Source organism: Lathyrus oleraceus, chromosome 5 (genome assembly GCF_024323335.1).
Source record: "Lathyrus oleraceus cultivar Zhongwan6 chromosome 5, CAAS_Psat_ZW6_1.0, whole genome shotgun sequence".
Lineage (NCBI taxonomy): Eukaryota > Viridiplantae > Streptophyta > Magnoliopsida > Fabales > Fabaceae > Lathyrus > Lathyrus oleraceus.
The window spans coordinates 472805190-472814276 of NC_066583.1; positions in this window are offsets into that span (position 1 = coordinate 472805190).

A 9087-nucleotide genomic window follows, 5' to 3' on the forward strand; every position below is an offset into this window, starting at 1 on the left:
CAGAATATCATCCTGTGCACACCCGATGTATGCACCGATAATATCCCACCAGGGTCTGAACTGCTCGTGATATCAATGTTCCGCTAAGTGGCGTACACCACCCGCTTCCCATGAATCACTCTATTCCTAGGTTTCCTAGATTTCACTCATAGCCTGGGTATTGGGCCTTTTACCTCGAGTAACTCCCACCCCAAACAGAGAAACACAGCACAGCCAGCAAATGAATATGAATGAATGCAAACATTAATGCAAACAATAAATGCAAACAGTAAATGCAAATATATACAAATGAATGCAATAAATAAAGCAGCACAAAGCAACCAAAACCCTAACCTAGAGAGCGCTAGGAGAGACTCGCTTAGGGAAGATGGACCAGCACAGGTCAACTTCTCTCGTCCCCAGCAGAGTCGCCAGCTGTCGCATTACGCGAAAAACTGGCGAGAAAACAAGAACAACAGAGCCGCCACCGTGCGTTATTTATCCCAAAAGAGGGAAAGGAAACGCTCAGAGTAAACCTGGAAAAGACGTGGTCTCGCGACCAAAGAGAATGGGATCGGGAGTCGGTTATGCGAAGGGAAGGTATTAGCACCCCTACGCATCCGTCGTACTCGACGGGATCCACGCACAATAGGAAGGGAAAATGGTTGCTAAAACACTGCTTAAAACACACACACACACTGGCTGAAAGAGACACAAGAAAACAGACAAGACCGACTCGGCAGGATACCGCATCCTGGGCCTACTTAGTCTATCAGGCATAGACATCAGAGTCGAAGTAGTTCGGACTGGGGAAACGACACATGCTCGCTAGGATATCGCATCCTATGCATACGTATCTCCTCGGACGAAGAAGAATCAGAGCATTCGTAGCTCGGCTGACACGCACACAAACAAACATTGGCAAAGGCAAACGTGGAGCCTGAATGCCAATCACTGGACTTACATCAGCATCCGAACCAACAAACACACACAGGAAACCAACTGCCAATCGCTGGACTTACGTCGGACTCCAACCAGAAAAGGAGAAACAACTCACACAAACAAAACAAAAAGGGCGCCCGGAGAGATCAGCTCATCTCCTGCCTACGTACCTCATCTGGTATGAGGATCAGGGCGACGTAGTTCCCCTACGGAGGGATAAAGGACTAGCCTAACCAGATAACAGAGGGAGATACAACACTAGGGAGACTACGACTCGAGCCTAGATGTTATCATGCAAAATCATCCCTAAGTTATGGTTTCTCGCTAACTTGCACAGGAAGCAAGCCTATCCTAAACATGACTTGCACAGGAAGCAAGCCACACCAAACCTAACTTGCACAGGAAGCAAGCTAAACAAACCTACCTTGCACAGGGAGCAAGTCAAACAAACACACAAGCACAAGTAGCACACACTATATGCAAGCAATGGGCTCAAACAAGGTTAGGTTTTAGTCGAGGGGTCATATCAACCTCAACAAACAAACCACTGAAATTGGGTAGTGTTAGCTCTTAACCTTGCCATTGAGGGGCTAAGGTGAAGCAGATGAAAGGTGAGTGAAGATGAGACTTCACAGCTCTTATCCCTGGCCTGGGAGAGCTTAAGACAAGAATGTGTGGGTTCAGAAAGGGGGAACCCTTCTACACATTTGAAACTGACTCAACTGTACAATTGTACAAGATCTTGGGTTTGTATCTGCAATGCATCAACACAGTGGTGTGAGCAAAGCAGATGACACACAGAATAGCAGGGGATAGGTTGCATATCCCTTGGGTTCTGCCAATTGCCTCTTCACTTAGGAGGTCTTTGACTCTATACAAGGACAAATGTAAACAGTCACAAACATTGCCTCTTAAGGAGGACTTCAGACAGTTCCCTGGCCAAATAACAGGCCAGGTCTTCCAGACTACATGAAGATAAGAAGTTATACCTCAATGCAAATTGCTATTAAGCAAAGCAAAGCAAAGTTCTTAAAGAACTATAAGCAACTAAAGGTACCTGAAACCAGTCAGACAACATCAGTATTCAATTCAAAGTTAAATCAAAATGAGATAGAAATCAACAGTCAACACAGTCAGTTAAATGTGAAATGCACAAGGCTCAAAGCATGTGAGCCAAGCAACCTATAAAACAAACAAGTTAGTCATGACAATCAAGCAAGCTCAATCAATTTGTATAAGTTTCTTTGGGCAATTGCTTCTTAACCTGAAAAAATGAACTCAAACATGAGCAACAAGACCACTAGGACAAGCCTAGGGTCAAAAGGGGATGAGAAAGTCAAAACAGCAAGTGGCAAGTGTCCAAAATCAAGTTCAAACAATCAAAAAATAAACTCAATTGGTTCCACAATCATATCATTCATCATCATGATTTCATAAGCAAATTAGGTTAAGGCATGGCATATGGAAGCTCATAGAAGTCAACAGCAAGACTCAACTCAAAACCAATCATAAACAATTCAAAAGAATCTCAAATAATTCATGATCAAACATAATCCATAGCATGGTAAGCATATCAAATTTCAGCTCATTTGGACAAGGGGAAGTTGGGAAATGAAAATCAGAAAGGCAGGGCAAGTTCAAACATGCTCAAAGAAGTCAACCAAACATGCACCAACTTCAATAAATCATAAATCAGTGACAACATATGAGAAATGAATGGGATTAAAACCATGATAAACCTTAAGATGTCCACTAATCACATGTCAAATTTCATGTCCATCCAATAATGTATGAGAATTTCACAAAACAAATGGTATCAAGTGCCACAAAAGTCAACATTTTGGTCAAACAGGGGAGAAATTATCAATCAAATAGAAAATGCATCCCAAAATTCCAGAACAATTCATACACATTCTCAACATCCATAAGCATGTTCATACAAAAAATCAGACCAATTTGAGTTCATTAGGCAAGGTAAATAAAATCATGAAGTTGGACATCAATGGTGTGATACAAATTGTCACACCCGAATTCAAAAAATAATAACTCACAAACCAGCAATGATAAATTCACAAACTCTACACCAAAATCCCCATGAATGTGTCTAGTTTAAGCATAAAAAGTTTGGAAGCCATTGGATAAAGCATCATCATTTCACAATTGATTTGGCAAAGTGTACAAAAAATGGACACATGAACAAAACCCTAGCACAAATAAAAATCCACTCATCCTAAAAATCTGGAAAAAATATGACAAAAAACTAGAGATTATGATGAACATTTGGCAAAAAATCCCATAAATTTTGGATCACAAATGATTGACTTATGAATTTTGTAAGATTGTGTAACAAATGAAATAATTATTGAGAAATAATATGAATTAATCAAATAAATAAATCCGGGCGTGGCATATTTGTAATTATCTGGACTTGTTAATGAAACGCGGCGTATCGAATAGAAGCGTGGTAACTGGCTATTGGTCATGGGCAATGGTACAGGACATTCATGCAAAACACGTTTAAAACAAATTCTGGGCAAATGAAGAACTAGGGTTTATGCAGCTACAGTAACACCATCATCTTCTTCAACAAATCGTGAAAATTATTTGCCCAGAAATGGAAATCAAATACATCATTCGAATCATCCAAGCATGAACAACACAAATCCAACAACCATTAACATTAAATCAAGCTATCAAAGAAGAATCATGCAAAAACATGTTTGAACATCAAATTTCAAATCAACATTTCTTCCTAATTACTCAACCATTTTCAGTGATTTAAAGCTCAATAGAATCAGCATGGCAAGACCTATACAAAGCATAGCATGATTTAGCAAATGGTTAAATTTGATTCCTTACCAAATCTGAAGCTCAGTTGTGATGCAGCTGTTGTTTGGCTATGTTTGCTCTAAACAGATGCCTCTTGATACTTTAGATGATGAATGGACAAGTATGGAGTGCTCAAATGCCTTGCTTCTAGCTTCAAACAAATTCTGCCATGGGAGAGCTTTAATGTAGCAGCCAAAATTCCTTGCTTACAGTGGTTGTTTCAAGCTTGCAAAAGGTTCCAATATGATGATGAATGATGAATCAATCAAGCTGAGCTCGAGGTCTTTGAGATTTTTTCAGAAAAAATCAAATGGAACCAAAGATGAGAATGAGAGGAAAATGCAGCTTTGGTCTGTTTTGGTGAGAGTGTGCTAGGGTTTTCAGAGTCCAAATGATGCATATATACTCTGTTTAAGGTTTGTGTTAGTTGGTTAATCGAAATGGTAATTGGAATTTGCACAAAAGAGGTGTTTTGCCTAATTGGTGGATTTCACTCAAATGGCAAGGTGTGTGTGCACAGCTGCGAAAATGGGCCTTGTACACACTCCAAACATGTTTTCTGATCATTTTCAATTGGTAGGAGGTGTTGGAATTGGTTATTTTGCAAAGTCAATTTTTTACCTCACTTGAAATAATTCAAGTCACTTCAAAAAGTGCCATTTTGATTGGTGAGTTTTTGGTAAATTGTGATGACGAATTTGGAAAGAGGGCATCAAATAGGACTTGTAGCAAAAAACCCCACCTAATTTGGCCAAATGGTTTGGAAGATATGCCACTTTGAAGTTCAAAAATTTCTGAAAATGATTTGATCATAACTTGCCAACCATACATGGGAATTGAGTGTTCTTGGACTTTTTGGAAATGGGAGAACAAGATATTCAACTTTCATGTTGGGAAAAAATTCATTTGAAGCTTGTATCATGATGTAATTTTGAGGATCAAGACTTTCCATTTTTGGCAAATTCCAATTACAGGTCAACTTTCTATTTTTGGAAATTTCTTGTCTGGCTTCAAATTCTTCCATGATGATGTTTGAAATGTTATATGAGACTTGTATGGACATGAATGAACCCTCTCAAACCAATTCCCACCATCAAATCACTAATTAAATGCACAGTTGACCAACAGTTGACTTTTTAGGGTTTCTGGTGAACTACACACTGACTGATGACTTCTGAGCAATCAAACCTTGACCAAATCACTTCAAAAGGATCCCTAAGTCATGTGAACATGTTAGACCAACCCTAGGGCCTTGTCTCATTGGAAATTGTACTTGCTTGCTTGACTGACTGATCTCCTGACCAGATTGACCTATTTCTTCTGAATGGCTTGCACTTGGGCAAAAGGGACAATGCAATGTTATGCAGTGGACCATGTTAATGCTATGACCTAATATGAGAATGTATGTACAAAAGGTAGGTGCAAATTTGAGGTGCTACACTACCATTTTGTACATACATTTTCATATTAGGTCATTAACATAACATAGTCCACTGCATAACATTGCATTGTCCTTTGCCCAAGTGCAAGTCATCAGACAAGATTAGGTCAAGATGATCAGGAGATCCAGTCAAGCAAGCAAGCATGTGCAATTCTCAAGGAAGCAAAGCCCTAGGGTTGGGTTATCAAGCTCATATGATCTAGGGATCATTTTGGAGTGGTTTGGCCAAGGATTGGGTGCTCAGAAGTCATCAATCATTGTTCAATCCACCAGAAACCCTAGAAAGTCAACTGTGGTCAACTGTGCCTGAAATCAAGGATTTGAAGGTGGGAGATGGCTTGAAAGGCTTCATTCATGTCCATACAAGTCTCATTTGACATATCAAAGATCAAGATTGAAGAATTTGAGGTCAGATGAAAGGTTTCCAAAAATAGTAAGTGACCTGTAATTTTCAACTGCCAAAAATGGAAAGTTCTTCTCCTCAAAATTACATCATCATACAAGCTTCAAATGAAATTTTGTTCAACATGAAAGTTGAAGATCTTGCTCTCACCTTTCCAAAAAGTCCAAGACCACTCATTTCTCATTTGTGGTTGGCAAGTTATGATCAAATCATTGTCAAGAATTTTTGAACTTCAAAGTGGCATAACTCTTGAACCATTTGGCCAAATTGAGTGAGGTTTTTTGCTACAAGTCACATTTGACATGTTCTATCCAAATCTTTCATCACATTTCATCAAAAATCATCCAATCAAAATGGCATTTTTCAAGTGACTTGAATTAAAAAAGGGAGGGTTAAAAAAGTGACTTTCAATTTAAGCATTTTCTGCACATTCTACCAATTACATCTGACTGAAAATGATATTTGGAGTTTGCTTAGGCCCATTTTCGTGCACTGTAGCATGCACTCCATGCACATGGAGGTGATTTAGCAATTTGCACATAACACTTACATTCATTAATCCCTTTGGTTTGGCTTAAGTTTAATTAACAAAGTTCATTAACAGCTGGTATATATGGATAATTCTAACAGAAAAAGGGATGAACATTCACTCTTACTCAGATCTAGATCTAAAAAAGAAAAAAAACTCTCTCAATTCTTCATCTTGATTTTTTCTGAAAAATTTCCAAAGAGCTCGTGCCATTGTTCATTGGTTCATCATCTACCATCATTTTTGAAGCTTTTGCAAGCATAAATCCATCACTATTCGAGCAAAACTGGGACTGTTACATCCAAGCACCTCACATGGCAGCTGGTAATTTGAACATAATCGAGCAAGTTTGAGCCACGATTTTCCTTCCATCCATCAACATAAACCTCAAGGCGCTTCTGTTTCAACTTATCACGGCCAAAGAACCACGAATCCATCTCTGTTCTTCAAATCAGGTTGGATTTCGAACCTTATATTTGTTAAAATTAGGATGTGTATTTCATAGATCTTGCCATGCTGAGTTCACTGAACTTTATAGTTTCGATTTTCGTTGAGTATTGAGAGAGCTATACTGATTTGAAGTTTGATGGTTGAATGTTATTTTGCTTGTTTCTTCCATATTAGCATGAGTGAGGGTTATTGAGTTTTGGATTGTTGATGTACACTTTAAGATGAATCGAATGGCATTTTTTTTGTTGAATTCTGGAACAAAAGTTCATCATGATGATGAACATGGTGAAGGCGTTCTGGAACCCTAATTTTCCCATGCCAAAACCCGTGTTTGATCTGTTGGAATTTCATTTTGCATGAGTTTTCCCGTTTCATGGCCATGCACCAATCAGACCTTGACACGCCCTTAAGTGAAACGCGGCGTTTCACTTAAGTGGCCTCATAATTACGGAAATGCCATTATCCGTATTTAAATTCAATTAAATCATTTTCATTTTTAATTTTAATTTCATTTTGATCTTCAATCTTAGAAAAATCATAACTCTTCCAATACTTGTCCAAATAATGTGGGATTTTTTGTGAAATGCTCCTCATGATCTCTAGTTTTTTATGGTGTTTTTTCCAGAATTTATGCACGTGTAGATTTTAAAAATGCCTAGGGTTTGTTCATGTGTGTCCAATTAGTGTATGCCTTGCCATTTTGCTTGTGAAATGATGATGCTTGCTCCAATGCCTCTCAAATTTTTTGTGCTTAAACTAGACATTTTCATGGTCATTTTGGTATAGAGTTTATGATTTTATCATTGCTTGTTGATGAGATATGATTGTTTGAATAGAGGTGTGACAATTTGTGTCACACCATTCATGTCCAACTTCTTGATTTTTGTTACCATGCTTATTGAACTCAAAATGGTCTGGATTTTTGCATGAAGATACATGTGAATGTTGAGAATGCTTGTGAATTTTCCTGAAATTTCTGAATGCATTTCCTATTTGTTTGATAATTTCTCCCCTGTTTGACCAAATGTGAACTTCTTTTGAGACATGATTTCATTTGATTTGTGAAATTCTAATGCTTAATTGGATGGACTTGAAATTTGGCATGTGAATTTTAGACATCTTAAAGTTTGCCATGGTTTTAGTCCCATTCATTTATCATCTGTTGTTTCTGTTTTATGATTAATTGAAGTTGATGCATGTTTTGATGCCTTGTATGAGCTTGCTTGAACTTGCTTTGACTTTTTGAATTTCATTGACCTGCTTCCCTTGATCCAAATGAGCTGAAATTTGGTGTGCTTATCATGTTATGGATGATGTTTGATCATGATTTTTTGGTGATTTATTGAAATGTTTGTGAATTGATTTGAGTTGAACCATTCTGTTTGGTTGTATGAAGTTCGAAATTGCATGTTTGGTACTCTTTGGTTCATGAAATGATAATGATGAATGATATGAATGTGAAACCACTTGGATTTGTTTCCTAATTGTTTGATCTTGATTTTGGATAAGTTTCATGTTCTGTTTTGACCTTTTGATATCATTTTGACCCTAGTCTTGTACTAGTGGTTTGTGCTCTCACATTTGAGTTGTGTTTCAGGTTAATAGCACAATGGCCTATGCTTGATGATGCTTACTCAATTGGAGTTGACTTGTTGCTTGTTCATGACTAACTTTGACTTTGTTTTGTAGGTTTTAAAACTTGAGTTTGTGCCATATGGCTTGCACCCTTTGTGCATTGTGATTACTGTTTGCCTGTACAGATTAACTGTTGATCTTTGCTGTTTGGTTTTGGTTTGTCTGAGTACTGATTGTATTTGATTGATTTCAGGTACATTAGTTGCTTTAGTTCCATTGAGAACTTGCTTTGCTTTGCTTAAGGGCATTTGCATTGAGGTATAACATCCTAACTCCATGTAGTCTGGAAGACCTGGCCTGTTACTTGGCCAGGCACCTGTCTGAAGTCCTCCTTAAGAGGCAATGTTTGTGTTTGTTTACATTTGTCCTTGTACATATCAAAGACCTTTGTTAAGGCAATTGGCAGACACAAGAGGTGTGTAGTCCACCTCCTGCTATTCTGTTGAGTCGTCCCTTGGCTCACATCACATGTTGATGCCTTGTGGACATTAACCCAAGATCAGTTGAGTCAGTGTCACAAGTGTAGAAGGGTTCCCACTTTCTGGACCCACACTTCATTATCTTAAGCTCTCCCAGGCCAGGGATAAGAGCTGTGAAGTCTCATCTTCACTCACCTTTCATCTGCTTCACCTTGACTCTCAATGTCAAGGTTAAGAGCTAACCTCACCCTGTTACAGTGGTTTGTTTGTCGAGGCTGACATGACCCCTCGACTAAAATCTAACCTTGATTGAGCCAACTGATTGCATATAGTGTGTGCTTTTTGTGCTTGTGTGTTTGTTTTAGCTTGCTTCCTGTGCAAGTTAGGTTTAGTTTGGCTTGCTTCCTGTGCAAGTCATGTTTAGGATAGCTTGCTTCCTGTGCAAGTTAGCTAGAAACCT